Source organism: Heteronotia binoei, chromosome 3, assembly GCF_032191835.1.
Source record: "Heteronotia binoei isolate CCM8104 ecotype False Entrance Well chromosome 3, APGP_CSIRO_Hbin_v1, whole genome shotgun sequence".
Classification (NCBI taxonomy): domain Eukaryota; kingdom Metazoa; phylum Chordata; class Lepidosauria; order Squamata; family Gekkonidae; genus Heteronotia; species Heteronotia binoei.
In genome coordinates, this window is record NC_083225.1 from 187,760,092 (window position 1) to 187,777,714 (window position 17,623).

The following is a 17,623-nucleotide window of genomic DNA, read 5'->3' on the forward strand; positions in this document are numbered from 1 at the left end:
GTAAAACAGCTACCTTGAGGGTCAACCGTTGGATGCTTTGGAAGGTTAAAGTGTTCCCCACAGATTTCTCAGTTCTGTAATTCCTAATGTCAGATCTGTGTCCATTTATCCTTAGGCATAAGGTTTGTCCTGCTTGTCCTATGTTCTTAACATTGCTGAGTGGGGATCTGAACCTGCGTCTTCCAGATCCTAGTCTGACATTACCCACTACCACACCGATCCCTCCATGGTACTCATACATTCCCCTTCCCCGTTTTATTCTCACAATCAACCTTGTCAGGATGACAGAGTCTGACTGGCCCAAGGTTGAAAAGTCAACACCCAGTAGGGCTGCCAATTCAAGAAATATCTGGGGACTTTGGGGGTGGAGCCAGGAGTAAGGGTATGACAAGCATGGTTGAACTCCAAAAGGTTATGTGGAGCCCACTATGAGGAGGGCGGGATATAAATCTATTTTTTTTTTAAAATTCACATATAAAGGGACCGCGTTCCTTTTAAATGCCTTTCTTCCATAGGATATAATGGAGGATTATTCCCTATGCAGATGGGGGGAGGGATTCTCCCTTGCAAGGATCATGGGTCCCCATTTGTTTGTTGTGATTAGGGTTGCCAAGTCCTCTTCATTCCCTGGGGGGGGACATTCGTATGCGCAATGTGCACATGACGAAATGACGTCACGCGGAAGTGACATCATCAAAATGGTGGCGCCTGTGCAGGGCTGCTCTAGGCGTTTCTGGAAAAACTCTATTGTTTCCCCGGATGCTCTAGCCATTTGGGAGGTTAAAACTCTATGGTACCATAGGTTAAAACTCTATGGTACCATAGGTTAAAACTCTATGGTACTATGCCGAACTCGGAGAGCACTGGGGAGGGGAAGCACCGAGTGTTCTTTCTCGGCTTTAAGAACATAAGAGAAGCCATGTTGGATCAAGCCAATGGCCCATCCAGTCCAACACTCTGTGTCACATAAGAACATAAGAGAAGCCAGGTTGGATCAGGCCAATGGCCCATCCAGTCCAACACTCTGTGTCACATAAGAACATAAGAGAAGCCATGCTGGATCAGGCCAATGGCCCATCCAGTCCAACACTCTGTGTCACATTAGAACATAAGAGAAGCTATGCTGGATCAGGCCAATGGCCCATCCAGTCCAACACTCTGTGTCACACAGTGGCCAAAAAACCAGGCGCCATCACGAGGTCTGCCAGGACACTAGAAGCCACTAGAAGCCCTCCCACTGTACCCCCCCTCCCCAAGCACCAAGAATACAGAGCATCACTTGCCCCAGAGAGAGCTCCAACAATATGCTGTGGCTAATAGCCACTGATGGATCTCTGCTCCATATGCTTATCCAATCTTCTCTTGAAGCTGTCTATGCTTGTAGCTGCCACCACCTCCTGTGGCAGTGAATTTCATCTGTTAATCACCATTTGGGTGAAGAAGGACTTCCTTTTATCACTTCTAACCTGACCCCTCAGAGCCAAGAAAGAAACAGTGGAGAGTGCTGCGGAGGGAACGCACCGAGTGCCTGGCATGATGACGTCACCTCTGGGCGACATCTGCACACAGTGTGCGATGAGTTTACTCCCGGGGGTGGGGGGTGGAGGTGGGCACGCATTGGGGTTCTGCCTGGGGCGACCCCCAAACCCCACGCGCTGGGGCTGGATGGACCAATAGTTTGGTTTAGCATAAGACAGCTCCACGTCCAGCATATGTGCCCCTGTCCAGCACACAAATTCCTAACACATCAGTCACATCTCATTTCTGTAAATGATTCCCCACATTTACAAGCACTCCATGTCCTGGGCTAATAACCTTTGGAAGAGGAATCATGGAAGACTCACGGTCTCTTTGCAACCGCGGTTTTATTTACAAACAGGCCCCGTTTTGGGCAGGAGCTCACAGGAGCCGAGCTCCAAAACCTCTAAATCAGGGGTGTCAAACATACAGCCTGGGAGCCAAATCAGGCCCCTGAGCAACTGGCTCTTGTCTTCTTCCTTCTGCATCTCTCTTGCTTCCTTCTGCATCTCGGCTTGCTTTGCCAGGCTTGCTCCATTGCACAGGAGCTACAGAGCAAAACCTCGATTTTCTCCATTGGCTGAGGCTCCTCCCTTGGGGAGGACAGCGGGGTTAGGAAGAATTTGCATTGCCAGGCTATCATAGTCCCACAGCAGAGCTACGGAGCAAAGCCTCTCTTCCTTCTATTGGCTGAGGCTCCTCCCCCTCCTGGTCCCTAGGGAAGGAAGCAAAGGCCAGAGCTTCCTTTGCCCAGTTCCCTGGATCCCATGGGAGAAATACAAAGAAAGCACCTTTAAGACCAACAAGTGCTAATGTTTAAAAAAAAACCCTTTTGTCGTGTTTGTCTGTGTCCTTTAAAAAGTTTATATCTCTGCTACCTAATCTTAAATAGGTACACACATGGCCTGGCCTGGCCCGACAAGGTCTCATTTCTGTCAGATCTGACTGACCCTCATAACAAATAAATTCAACACCGCTGCTCTAAATGTTATTGTGTTCTTTCTTTCTTACCACCCCCCCCCCCCAAAAAAAATTGCTTCAGGGCTCCATTGCTCAAACCCCCTGCGAGTATTTTGCTGAACTCTTAAGATTTGACAAACTTTCTAATATTTCCCCCCACCTAAAAATTGAGAGAATAACCCAAACATAGACAGCAGACAGATGGAAATCCTCATCGGGCCACTGTGGCCAAAGAGGAGAAAGTAATGTAAAAAATATGACGGGACCGCAAAGTTCCCTCTAAGCTGCAGAGTCTTATGAGCAAAAATTCTACTTTGTGAGCTACTGGCCCTAATGTTGTGAGCTCCTGGTATTCCAGTTGTGAGCTGCTGCATAAATTAATGTGCTCTGGGGCCATTTTTCCTGAGCTAAGACAAAAATGTGTGAACTGGAGGCTAAAAATCTATGAGGTAGCTCACGCTAACTCAGCTTAGAGGGAACACTGGTCAGGGGCCATCCTTCCTGAGGTAAAACAAAAATGTGTGAGCTGGAGGCTAAAAATCTGTGAGCTAGCTCACGCTAACTCAGCTTAGAGGGAACGCTGGTCAGGGGCCATCCCTCCTGAGGTAAAACAAAAATGTGTGAGCTGGAGGCTAAAAATCTGTGAGCTAGCTCATGCTAACTCAGCTTAGAGGGAACACTGGTCAGGGGCCATCCTTCCTGAGGTAAAATAAAAATGTGTGAGCTGGAGGCTAAAAATCTGTGAGGTAGCTCACGCTAACTCAGCTTAGAGGGAACACTGGTCAGGGGCCATCCCTCCTGAGGTAAACAAAAATGTGTGAGCTGGAGGCTAAAAATCTGTGAGCTAGCTCACGCTAACTCAGCTTAGAGGGAACACTGGTCAGGGGCCATCCTTCCTGAGGTAAAACAAAAATGTGTGAGCTGGAGGCTAAAAATCTGTGAGGTAGCTCATGCTAACTCAGCTTAGAGGGAACACTGGTCAGGGGCCATCCTTCCTGAGGTAAAATAAAAATGTGTGAGCTGGAGGCTAAAAATCTGTGAGGTAGCTCACGCTAACTCAGCTTAGAGGGAACACTGGTCAGGGGCCATCCTTCCTGAGGTAAAACAAAAAATGTGTGAGCTGGAGGCTAAAAATCTGTGAGCTAGCTCACACAAACTCAGCTTAGAGGGAGTAAGGTTTTCTTATGACAATTCTAATCCCAGAAGCATTTTGCTGAGCTGATATCAAGGCCGGATCTGAGGGGGCAGAGGGGGTTGCTTGCCCCGTGCGCCGAAGGAAGGGGGGCACCAAATTGCGTACGGAGTCCATTGTATTATATGGGAACGTAAGATAGAATGGCCCATAAGGGGGCATCATTTTTTTAATTTTGCCCCCCCCCCCATAAAAAACATGTTGATCCAGTCCTGGCTGATATAATTCAGTACACCTTCCGGTGATGTCAAGCAAACAAGTTGTGCTAATGAGCTCCGGCACCTCTTTTTCTACTAAATGACCCCCGTTTAGAATATCCCGGTAGAGCACAGGTGGACCTTCTGCAGAGCAGACGATCTGCTGGTCCTCATCAAGTCTCGAGAAGGAGATCCTGTACCCCAAGACAGTTTCAGCCATATCTGGCTGCCCTCCCTCCATCTCTCTTCCCAAACTCTAATCTCCTCCTGCTTCGCGCACACACACACACCCCTGCTCCCTCCACTTGGCTGTGTCACGTTCTCAGGGTGCAGGAAGACAGGAGTCCAAAGCCAGTCCAAGGTCAAAGTCCAGGAAGTCAAGCAGGAGCCAAGTCACCAATGCAGAATCACAAACCGGAATCAGAAGTCCATGTCCAAAAGCCAAAAGGTCAGGGTGCCGAGGAAATCAAGCAGGTCAGGATCAGGAAGGAGTGTGGATGCAAGCCAGAGAACAGACTTGTTGCTTCCACAAGGTTACCAGGTCCTGGGTGGGAGCTATAGGGGAGTCTCAATCAGCCTGCTTGCTGGGTGGCAGTCACTCTGCTAGAACTTAGGGCTGAGAGATCTGAAGCCTCGTTGTGCCTCATGTCTTCGCTCTGAAAGTTCTTTCCGTAGCCTGCTTTGAACTCTTGAGATGGGAGGAGGAGAGCTTGGGGGAGATTGATCGTCAACAGCTGACACTGGTGCCTGGAGAGTGATTGATGGGCCAGCTGCTGTTTGTTCAGCTGAGGAACTGGCTGGCAACTCTTCCAGGTCTGTTAACCCTTCCAGCTCCTCCTCGTCAGGGCTCATGACAGGCTGGGAGGCTGATACCATCTCCATGCTCCCATATCGAGAGGCCATCTCCCAAAAATCAGTGCTCCTTGAGGAACATTGGTATTCCCTGGGCACGTGGCCTGGTTCCCTCCTGGGGCATGACCTTAGTTCACTCACAGGAAAACACATTAAATTCACATAATTGCTATGGTCCGGAGCACGGGTGGCCAAACCTGCTTAACCTAAGAGCCACATAGAATATATGTCAGAGGCTTGAGAGCGGCATGCAAGGCGTGAGTGTCAGATATCTGAGAGCCACGAGACAGGAAGGAAGGAAGGAAGGAAGGAAGGAAGGAAGGAAGGAAGGAAGGAAGGAAGGAAGGAAGGAAGGAAGGAAGGAAGGAGGGAGGGAGGGAGGGAGGGAGGGGGGAGGGAAGGAGGAAGGAAGGAAGGAAGGAAGGAAGGAAGGAAGGAGGGAAGGAAGGAAGGAAGGAAGGAAGGAAGGAAGGAAGGAAGGAAGGAAGGAGGGAAGGAAGGAAGGAGGGAAGGAAGGAAGGAAGGAAGGAAGGAAGGAAGGAAGGAAGGAGGGTGGGAGGGAGGAAAGGAAGGAAGGAAGGAAGGAAGGAGGGAGGGAGGGAGGGAGGGAAGGAAGGAAGGAAGGAAGGAAGGAAGGAAGGAAGGAAGGAAGGAAGGAAGGAAGGAAGGAAGGAAGGAAGGAAGGAGGGAGGGAGGGAGGGAGGGAGGATGGGAGGGAGGGAGCAAGGAAGGAAGGGAGGGAGGGGGAAGGAAGGGAGGAAGGAAGGAAGGGAGGATGGGAGGAAGGAAGGAAATATATGGGGAGGAGGGAAGGAGAGGTGTAAAGAAAGCAACTTTATTGTTAAATGATGGGGGCTTCACAATATGTGTGAGAGAGCCACAGTTTGGCCACCCCTGGTCCAGTCTTTTTGAAACCTTTTTGAAATGCTATGCTGCAAATCTGGTGCCTCTACATCAAAAAACAGCCCCCCCCCCCGAGCCGCAGACATCTGCAGATGCAATTCACCATTATAGCCTATGGGAATCGGTCTCCATAGGGAACAATGGAGTTCCCAGCAGACGTTTCCCTCCTCCCCCTCCCCGCTTTCTGATGACCCCGAAGCAGGGGGAGGGCTTCCAAACCGGGGGATTACATTGAGGGTTGAGAGTGAAGCAATGGAGACTGTAAAAAGAAATGTTGGAATAAGATAAGCTTTGGCTTGGATAAAGCATTGGAAACGAAACAAGAAAAAAATAAATCGATTAATCCTGTCGCATATTTGATCTATCTGCTGCAAAAAAACAGAACACACACAGCTGAAGAGGAGGAGCATTTTTGTGGATAAGTTATATATAAACTCTGTACAATCCACACTTTTCTAAAGTTTATGGCTTCTGTGGAATAAATCTGAGTCGGATTATAGACGTGTTCAAGTGGACTTTATTATTTCTAAGATACTTTAGAAAGGAAAGGTCCCCTGTGCAAGCACCAGTCGTTTCTGACTCTGGGGTGACGTTGCTTTCACAACGTTTTCACAACAGACTTTTTACGGGGTGGTTTGCCATTCCCAGACATCTATGCTTTCCCCCCAGCAAGCTGGGGACTCATTTTACCGACCTCGGAAGGATGGAAGGCTGAGTTGACCTGGAGCCAGCTACCTGAACCCAGCTTCTGCCAGGATTGCCATTGCTTTCCCCAGTCATCTACACTTCATTCTACTGACCTCGGAAGGATGGAGGCTGAGACCGATTTCGCACTCAGCTAACCCCGCGGTCATGTTCCTCTTCTCCGCGCAGCGTCCGTCGGATTTCCCACTATCTGCACCATAGTTACAGGAAGTGTCACGGCTTTCGCGCAGCAAACGGAAACTGGTTTTTAGCGGTTGCCGTTTGCTGCGTGAAAGCCGCGACGCTTCCTGTAACTCCGGCGCAGATAGTGGGAAATCCGACGGACGCCGCACAGAGAAGAGGAACGTGATTGCAGGGTAAACTGAGTGCGAAATCGGTGAGCGTCAACCTCGAGCCGGCTGCCTGAAAACCCAGCTTCCACGGGGCTCAAACTCAGAGCAGAGCTTAGGACTGCAGTACTGCAGCTTTAGCACTCTGCGCCACGGAGAGGCTGATATATACACGGAACCTGTTGGGGTCTTTTCCCTTCATCCCACCTGGGGACTGGCAACCCTAACCTTGATAGTATGTGGATGGAAGACCACCAAGGAAGTCCCGGGTTGCCACGCAGAGGTAGGCGATGGCAAACCACCACTGAATGTCTCTTCCCTTGAAAATCCTACAGGCCACCAGAAGTCTGCAATAATTAAACAGCACTTTCGACCACCACCTAGCTGAACAACTGTAAAGGGGGACGCATTCTGTACTGAAGCAATTCTGTCTCAGTTTCCCCAAGGAAAGCCACGACATGTCTCAAGGGTGCTCCAGTTGCTGTCGACTAGGGTGTTTTTTTGAGCCGGAAAGCGGTTCTAACCGGCTTGGTGTCAGGGGGTGTGGCCTAATATGAAAATGAGTCCCTGCTGGGCTTTTTCAATGAAGAAGAAGAATTGCAGATTTATATCCGCCCTGCTCTCTGAATCAGAGACTCAGAGTGGCTTACAATCTCCTATATCTTCTCCCCCCACAACAGACACCCTGTGAGGTGGGTGGGGCTAACAGGGCTCACACAGCAGCTTCCCTTTCAAGGACAACTCCTGAGAGAGCGATGGGCAACCCAATGCCATTCCAGCAGCTGCAAGTGGAGGAGTGGGGAATCAAACCCAGATCTGGGAGAACCGGGTTTTATACCCCACTCCTCCACTTGCACCTGCTGGAATGGCCTTGGGTTAGCTATAGCTATTGCAGACGTTGTCCTTGAAAGGGCAGCTGCTGTGAAAGCCCTCTCAGTCCCCACCCACCTCACAGGGTGCCTGTTGCGGGGGGAGAAGATATAGGAGATTGTAAGCCGCTCTGAGTCTCTGCTTCAGAGAGAAGGGCAGGGTATAAATCTGTGGCTCTCACAGCAGCTTCCCTTTCAAGGACAACCTCTGCCAGAGCTATGGCTGACCCAAGGCCATTCTAGCAGCTGCAAGTGGAGGAGTGGGAAATCAAACCCAGATCTGGGAGATCTGGGAGAATCTGCAATTCTTCTTCTTCTTCTCCCAGATAAGAGTCCGCACACTTAACCACTACACCAAAGTGGCACTACACCAAACGGAGCATGGTCCACACACTTCACCACAACACCAAACTAATAAAAATAGTGCACTTAAGCACTACACCAAACGGTGACTGCCTTCCCCAGTCATCTACACGTTCCCCCCAGCAAGCTGGGTACTCATTTTACCAACCTCGGAAGGATGGAAGGAGGAGTGTGTGAAACCATAATAATGTCAGGGGATGTGACCTAATATGCAAATGAGCCCCTGCTGGGATTTTTCTATAGAAAAGCAGTCGGTTTTCTCTCAGGAGAACTGATCTGTGTTCCCTGCGTGAGAGAGACAGAATTGGAAGGCCTCCAAATATTTTCAGAATGAGCTCACAAAAGTGGGGGGAGAACTGCCACCTTACCCGGAGATCGGTTGTAATTCCAGAAGATCCCCAGGCTCCACCTGGAAGATGGCAACTTGAGTTCCCAGCCAGCAAAAAACACAGCTGGCCTCCACCTTGAGGCTATGCCAGGTCTCTCTGGCCTTTGGCAGGGGGTTGGGGGTAAGGTTGCCACCTCCAGGCTGGGAAATCCTGGAAATTTGGAAGTGTTGCTTGGGAAGCATTGGGGCTTCAGTGGGGTACAATGCCAGAGAGCTCAACCTCCAAAAAAGAAGAAGAAGATGATATTGGATTTATATCCTGCCCTCCACACCGAAGAGTCTCAGAGCGGCTCACAATCTCCTTTCTCTTCCTCCCCCACAACAGACACCCTGTGAGGTAGATGAAGATATTGGATTTATATCCCACCCTCCACTCTGAAGAGTCTCAGAGCGGCTCACAATCTCCTTTCCCTTCCTCCCCCACAACAGACACCATGTGAGGTAGATGAAGATATTGGATTTATATCCCGCCCTCCATTCTGAGGAGTCTCAGAGCAGCTCACAATCTCCTTTCCCTTCCTCCCCCACAACGGACACCCTGTGAGGTAGATGAAGATACTGGATTTATATCCCGACCTCCACTTCGAAGAGTCTCAGAGCACCTCACAATCTCCTTTCTTTTCCTCCCCACAACAGACTTCCTGTGAGGTAGATGAAGATACTGGATTTATATCCAGCCCTCCACTCCGAAGAGTCTCAGAGCGGCTCACAATCTCCTTTCCCTTCCTCCTCCACAACAGACACCCTGGGAGGTAGATGAAGATACTGGATTTATATCCCGCCCTCCACTCAGAAGAGTCTCAGAGCGGCTCACAATCTCCTTTATCTTCCTCCCCCACAACAGACACCCTGTGAGGTAGATGAAGATACTGGATTTATATCCCGCCCTCCACTCCGAAGAGTCTCAGAGCGGCTCACAATCTCCTTTCCCTTCCTCCCGCACAACAGACACCCTGTGAGGTAGATGAAGATATTGGATTTATATCCCGCCGTCCACTTCGAGGAGTCTCAGAGCGGCTCACAATCTTCTTTACCTTCCTCCCCCACAACAGACACCCTGTGAGGTAGATGAAGATATTGGATTTATATCCCGCCCTCCACTCCGAGGAGTCTCAGAGCGGCTCACAATCTTCTTTACCTTCCTCCCCCACAACAGACACCCTGTGAGGTAGATGAAGATATTGGATTTATATCCCGCCCTCCACTTCGAGGAGTCTCAGAGCGGCTCACAATCTTCTTTACCTTCCTCCCCCACAACAGACACCCTGTGAGGTAGATGAAGATATTGGATTTATATCCCGCCCTCCACTTCGAGGAGTCTCAGAGCGGCTCACAATCTTCTTTACCTTCCTCCCCCACAACAGACACCCTATGAGGTAGATGAAGATATTGGATTTATATCCCGCCCTCCACTTCGAGGAGTCTCAGAGCGGCTCACAATCTCCTTTCCCTTCCTCCTCCACAACAGACACCCTGGGAGGTAGATGAAGATACTGGATTTATATCCCGCCCTCCACTCAGAAGAGTCTCAGAGCGGCTCACAATCTCCTTTATCTTCCTCCCCCACAACAGACACCCTGTGAGGTAGATGAAGATACTGGATTTATATCCCGCCCTCCACTCCGAAGAGTCTCAGAGCGGCTCACAATCTCCTTTCCCTTCCTCCCGCACAACAGACACCCTGTGAGGTAGATGAAGATATTGGATTTATATCCCACCCTCCACTCTGAAGAGTCTCAGAGCGGCTCACAATCTCCTTTCCCTTCCTCCCGCACAACAGACACCCTATGAGGTAGATGAAGATATTGGATTTATATCCCGCCCTCCACTCCGAGGAGTCTCAGAGCGGCTCACAATCTTCTTTACCTTCCTCCCCCACAACAGACACCCTGTGAGGTAGATGAAGATATTGGATTTATATCCCGCCCTCCACTTCGAGGAGTCTCAGAGCGGCTCACAATCTTCTTTACCTTCCTCCCCCACAACAGACACCCTATGAGGTAGATGAAGATATTGGATTTATATCCCGCCCTCCACTTCGAGGAGTCTCAGAGCGGCTCACAATCTCCTTTCCCTTCCTCCCCCACAACAGACACCCTGTGAGGTAGATGAAGATATTGGATTTATATCCCGCCCTCCACTTCGAGGAGTGTCAGAGCAGCTCACAATCTCCTTTACCTCCCCTCCCCCACAACAGACACCCTGTGAGGTGGGTGGGGCTGAGAGGGCTCTCAAAGCAGCTGCCCTTCCAAGGACAACCTCTGCCAGAGCTTTGGCTGACCCAAGGCCATGCCAGCAGCTGCAAGTGGAGGAGTGGGGAATCAAACCCGGTTCTCCCAGTTAAGAGTCTGCACACTTCACCACTACACCAAACTGGCTCTCCTGCCAGTTTGCACCCCTTTCCTCCAGGGGAATGGATCTCTTTAGTCTAAGGATGAGCTGCAATTCCAGGGGCTCTCCAGGTCCCACCTGGAGGCTGGCATCCCTACTCAAGGCCCTGCCCGTGTTCCAGAATTTCTGAGTTCGAGAGATGCCATTCCAACCTCTTTTGAACCACTGGTTTTCTAAGGCTACCCGCGCACCACCAGGCAGACCAGGAGATTACGAATACGACACGCCATTACAGGATTCCCAAACGCTAGATGACCAGAAGATGACCAGCATGGTTAATCTGCTACGATGAGATTTCAGGAGCAGGTCTCCATTACAGGACCGTGGGGCACATAAGCAGCAGCCAACACGGATCTCTCTTACCGGCAAGAGTGTGGGGGGTTTCAGAACCTGATTGATGTTACGGAGCAAGGTCCATTTCCCTTGGTCTTTCTCTCGGCCGCCCATCGCGTCCTGGACTGGGGTCACGGCGGCAGATTCCATCTCCTCAGCGTTCCACAAAAGGCCGCTGTAACTCACAGAGTCCTCCTTCGAGCCTTAGACATTGTCTCCTAGCGGAGAAAGGAGGCTGAGAGACGACAGCTCAGCTTCTGACTCGATTATGGGGCAATAGCCCCATCCTCTCCTTCCCTAAGGTTCTTTCTTCCCCCATTCGCAAGATGGCCTCTTGGCAGAAGTCTTCTCTCCACGCAAGAAGAAGAAGAAGATGATGATATTGGTTTTGTATCCCGCCCTCCACTCCGAAGAGGCTCAGCGGCTCACAATCTCCTTTCCCTTCCTCCCCCACAACTGACACCCTGTGAGGTGGGTGGGGCTGGAGAGGGCTCTCCCAGCAGCTGCCCTTTCAAGGACAACCTCTGCCAGAGCTATGGCTGACCCAAGGCAAGAGTTTCCATACGCTCGTGGGAAAGGTGACGCTTCCTTTTGTTCCCCAGGACTTTGTCGCTCTTTCTTGGTAGAAGTCCACACTCAAAATTCCAGGTTTCATCTGTTTAGATACCTAACATGTCGAGCACGGCGAGTGTTCGATACGAAGGAACACCTCTTGTGTTGTAGATCTCTTGAGCTTCTGACATTCTTCTTCCATAGTCCACAGCTACATGGAGCTTCCCGTCTCGCAGTCGCAAGTCTCTCAAGAGCTCTCTTGGATACTTATTAATCCGCAAATGCAGCTGTTTCCCCCCCCCCCGGGTGACACATGGCTTTTAATTAACCTAATACCTCCGAGCGCCAAGTTAACCAAAGCACCAACGGGAACCCAAAACCGAAGGCCATCTGCATTCTCTTTAAACCGATCGCCCGGGCGCGGTGCCATAGCAACGGGACTCTAAATAATTGAGCGAGAGGCATCCTGGACTGTTAGTATGCATTAAACAAGCGCCATCGGAAGGGATATAACAGGGGAAGTTTGCAGAATGAAACTGGTCACTCCGAGGCAGAATTAAGAACTTCAGAAAACTTTAGGGTGGCTAAAGAATCACAGAATGGAGAGGGAAATTGCTAGATTGCATGTTGTTACGAAACTTGGAACAAACACCTCCCCAGGATGGAACAGGGATATTGTTTCTTATCTCATTAAATATACTAAACCAAGGGTGGCTTAGCGTAAGAGCCATATACAATAAATGCCAGATGTTAAACAGCCGCAAGACATGAACATTGGATGTTTGAGAGGAAGGAAGGAAGGAAGGAAGGAAGGAAGGAAGGAAGGAAGGAAGGAAGGAAGGAAGGAAGGAAGGAAGGAAGGAAGGAAGGAAGAGGACGAGGAGGAAGAGAAGATGATGATATTGGATTTATATCCCACCATATACTCTGAATCTCAGAGCAGTCACAATCTCCTTTACCTCCCCCCCACAACAGACATCCTGTGATGTAGGTGAGGCTGAGAGAGCTCTTACAGCAGCTGCCCTTTCAAGGACAACTCCTACAAGAGCTATGGCTGACCTAAGGCCATTCCAGCAGCTGCAAGTGGAGGAGTGGGGAATCAAACATGGTTCTCCCAGATAAAAGAGCTCTGGCTGACCCAAGCCCATTCCAGCAGCTGCAAGTGGAGGAGGGCGGGACTCAAACCCTGTTCTCCCAGATAAGAGAGCTCTGGCTGACTCAAGGCCATTGCAACAGGTGCAAGTGGAGAAGTGGGGAATCAAACTCGGTTCTCCCAGATAAGAGAGCTATGGCTGACCCAAGGACATTCCAGCAGCTGCGAGTGGAGGAGTGGGGAATCCAGCCCGGTTCTCCCAGATAAGAGAGCTCTGGCTGACCCAAGGACATTCCAGCAGCTGCAAGTGGAGGAGTGGGGAATCAAACATGGTTCTCCCAGATAAGAGAGCTGTGGCTGACCCAAGGACATTCCAGCTGCTGCAAGTGGAGGAGTGGGGAATCAAGCATGGTTCTCCCAAATAAGAGTTCATCCATGCACTTAACCACGACACCACACTGGCTCTCAGGCAGGAGGGAAAATAGATAGGGAGGGAGGAGGGAGGGAGAGGTGCAAAGAAAGCAAGTTTAGATGCATTCTCCAAACTGCTGGCTGGCTTGGTTTGAAGAAGTGATTTAAAGAGACAAATCCCTTCTCCAAGCCGACCAACAGGGTGGTGGGGGCTTCAAGAGCTGTACATCATGTGTGGAAGCACCACACGTGGCTCCTGAGACACAGTTTGGCCACTCCTGTGCTAAACCCATGCTCATATGCATATTAGGCCACACACCCTGACGTCACCATTGTTTCACAGGAACTTATTTGCATATTAGGCCACACCCCTGATGTCACTATTGAACATATGAACATATGAAGCTGCCTTATACTGAATCAGACCCTCGGTCCATCAAAGTCAGTGCTGTCTTCTCAGACTGGCAGCGGCTCTCCAGGGTCTCAAGCTGAGGTTTTCCACACCTACTTGCCTGGACCCTTTTTAGTTGGAGATGCCGGGGATTGAACCTGGGACCTTCTGCTTCCCAAGCAGATGCTCTACCGCTGAGCCACAGCCCCATTCATGGCTCTCCAGGGTCTCCAGCTGAGGTTATTCACATCTACTTGCCTGGACCCTTTTTAGTTGGAGATGCCGGGGATTGAACCTGGGACCTTCTGCTTCCCAAGCAGATGCTCTGCCACTGAGCCACAGCCCCATTCATGGCTCTCCAGGGTCTCCAGCTGAGGTTATTCACATCTACTTGCCTGGACCCTTTTTAGTTGGAGATGCTGGGGATTGAACCTGGGACCTTCTGCTTCCCAAGCAGATGCTCTACCACTGAGCCACAGCCCCATTCATGGCTCTCCAGGGTCTCCAGCTGAGGTTTTTCACACCTATTTGCCTGGACACTTTTTTGGAGATGCCGGGGATTGAACCTGGGACCTTCTGCTTCCCAAGCAGATGCTCTACCACCGAGCCACCGTCCCTCCCTGTTGTTTCACACAGGGCATTTTTTAAAAAGAAAAAGGCCACCAGGAACTCATTTGCCTATTAGGCCACACCCCCGATGCCAAGCTAGCCAGAACTGCGTTCCTGTGCATTCTTGCTTTAAAAAGGTCTGAGCATGGAGTCTATGCTCATAGGATGCACGCATAGATTCTGTGTTCATTTCAACTTTGGCACCCCCAAGCTCACAGGAGAGCGCACCACCCACGATCCTCCCAATACGTGAAAAACTTAGGCTTCTGGTATTGAGAGGTGCTTAAACACTGCAATCTCCTAGTGCAAGGTCGGATCCAGACAAGTTAATAAGGCTCCTCTGATCTGGGACACTGAAAAAGCAACATCCTCCATTATGGATAAGGAGCATGCATGCATACACAGGGGTGGAAATCTAGCAGGAGCTCCTTTGCATATTAGGCCACACGCCCCTGATGTAGCCAATTCTCCAAGAGCTCACAAGGCTCTTTTTTGTAAGCTCCAGGAGGACTGGCTACGTCAGGGGTGTGTGGCCTAATATGCAAAGGAGCTCCTGCTAGAATTCCACCCCTGCGTATGCTTCCTACACATCTTAATATTGCATCGTTTTGGTTTCTAGATTTTTGTCTATCCACCAGAGCGGCTACCCACTTTTTAAAAAAATCTGTTACGTTCCAGCACACTCTTCTGGTAATGTTTAACATTTCAGGCAGGCCCTGTTCGTAGTTGGAGTCAAGGACATGAATGAGGGAAACCGCACCAGGCTTCTGTATCTGATCAGAAATCCAGAGACAAAAACAGCTCTGTCCCCAACATCACTCGTTAAAGGATCTCGGGTAGCTGGGATGGGGCAAGACCCTTCTCTACCAAAGAGTTCCTGACTGAGAGACGCTGTCAGTTACCCTGTGAGAGCCAGCTTGGTGCAGTGGTTAAGCGTGCGGACTTTTCTCTGGGAGAACCGGGTTTGATTCCCCACTCCTCCACTTGCAGCTGCTGGAATGGCCTTGGGTCAGCCATAGCTCTCTTCTCTGGGAGAACCTGGTTTGATTCCCCACTCCTCACTTGCAGCTGCTGGAATGGCCTTGGGTCAGCCATAGCTCTCTTCTCTGGGAGAACCGGGTTTGATTCCCCACTCCTCCACTTGCAGCTGCTGGAATGGCCTTGGGTCAGCCAGAGCTCTCTTCTCTGGGAGAACCGGGTTTGATTCCCCACTACTCACTTGCAGCTGCTGGAATGGCCTTGGGTCAGCCATAGCTCTCGCAGGAGTTGTCCTCGAAAGGGCAGCTTCTGGGAGGGCTCTCTCAGCCCCAGCCACCTCACAAGGTGTCTGTTGTGGGGGAGGAAGGTAAAGGAGATTGTGAGCCGCTCTGAGTCTCTGATTCAGAGAGAAGGATGGGGTATAAATCTGCAGTCGTCTTCTTCTTGACAATACCAGATGGGCCAACGGGCTGACTTGGTCTAGGGCAGGGATGGTCAAACTTGCTCAATGCAAGAGCCACATAGAATAAGTGTCAGATGTTTGAGAGCCGCAAGACACGAACATCAGGTATTCGAGAGCCGCAAGACAAAAGGAAGATAGATGGGGGAGGGAGAAAGAGGTGGAAAGAGAGCAACTTTAATGCATTCTGCCAACTGCCGGTTGGCTTGGAGAATAGATTTAAGGAGACAAATGCCTTCTCTAAGCTGGTTGTTGAGGCAGCGGGGGGGGGGGGGGGGGCTTTGAGAGCCACACAATATGTGTGAAAGAGCCACATTAGGGTTGCCAATCCCCAGGTGGGGGCAGGGGATTCCCCGGTTTGGAGGCCCTCCCCTCGCTTCAGGGTCGTCAGAAGCGGGGGGAGGGGAGGGAAATGTCTGCTGGGAACTCTATTATTCTCTTTGGAGATTTATTCCCATTGAAAACAATGGAGAATTGATCTGCGGATATCTGGGGCTCTGGGGGAGCTGTGTTTTAAGGTAGAGGCACCAGATTTTCAGCACAGCATCTAGTGCCTCTCCCCAAAATATCCCCAAGTTTCAAAACGATTGGACCACGGGGTCCAATTCTATGAGCCCCAAAAGAAGGTGCCCCTATCCTTCATTATTTCCTATGGAAGAAAGGCATTGAAAGGGTATTCCGTCCCTTTAAATGTGATGGCCAGAACTCCCTTTGGAGTTCAATTATGCTTGTCACAGCCTTGATCTTGGCTCCACCCCTAATATCTCCTGGCCCCACCCCCCAAAGTCTCCTGGCTCCACCCCCAAAGTCCCCAGATATTTCTTAAATTGGATTTGGCAACCCTAAGCCACATGTGGTTCCCGAACCACAGTTTGGCCACCTCTGGTCTAGGGCAATGTCATCTGTTCAGTTTACCAGATAATTATACCTTGTAGGGATGCCAGTTCTGAGTTTGGAAATTCCTGAAGATTTTAGGGACGGAGCTTGTGGCGGGGATGGACTTCAGCAGCATGACATAGAGTCCACCCTTCAAACAGCCATTTTCTCCAAGAAAAATCTTCTCTGTTGTCTGGAATAGGCGGAGGAGAAGGAGAATCTCCTTCCCTTACAGCAGGCCCTGTACAAAGCACCCTGTAAGCTCCAGGAGGATCGGCTACGTCAGGAGGGTGTGGCCTAATATGCAAAATAGCTCCTGCTAGAATTCCACCCCTGGATCTGGGAGAGGGCGGCTATTGGGGAGGGGAAGGGCCTCAGCAGGGCACAAGGCCACAGAGTTCCCCCTTCCAAGCAGCCATTTTCTCCAGGGGAGCTGATCTCTGTCAGCTGAAGACCAGTTATAAAAACGGGAGATCCCCAGTTGTAAAAACGGGAGGCTGGCAGCCAGTTTGGTGTGGAGAGCCAGTTTGGTGTAGTGGTTAAGTGCGTGATTCTTATCTGGGAGAACCAGGGTTTGATTCCCCACACCTCCACTCGCACCTGCTAGCATGACCTTGGGTCAGCCATAGCTCTGGCAGAGGTTGTCCTTGAAAGGGCAGCTGCTGTGAGAGCCCTCTCAGCCCCACCCACCTCACAGGGTGTTTGTTGTGGGGGAGGAAGGTAAACGAGATTGTGAGCCGCTCTGAGACTCTTCGAAGTGGAGGGTGGGATATAAATCCAATATCTTCATCTACCTCACAGGAGGTCTGTTGTGGGGGAGGAAGGTAAAGGAGATTGTGAGCCGCTCTGAGACTCTTCGGAGTGGAGAGCGGGATATAAATCCAATATCTTCATCTACCTCACAGGGTGTCTGTTGTGAGGGAGGAAGGTAAAGGAGATTGTGAGCCGCTCTGAGACTCTTCGGAGAGGAGGGCGGGATAAAAATCCAATATCTTCATTTACCTCACAGGGTGTCTTTTGTGGCGGAGGAAGGTAAAGGAGATTGTGAGCTGCTCGGAGACTTTTCGGAGTGGAGGGCGGGATATAAATCCAGTATCTTCTTCTTAGCACTGGCAACATAAACTGTGGGATTATTTTATAACGGAGAAATAGCAGATCAAGTTTCATTGCCAACGCCACGTTTGTGGAACGATGGTTTCCAGTGTTAGAATACTTGATGTGCAATGACACATGGAAAGGTGACGTGCGGTAAA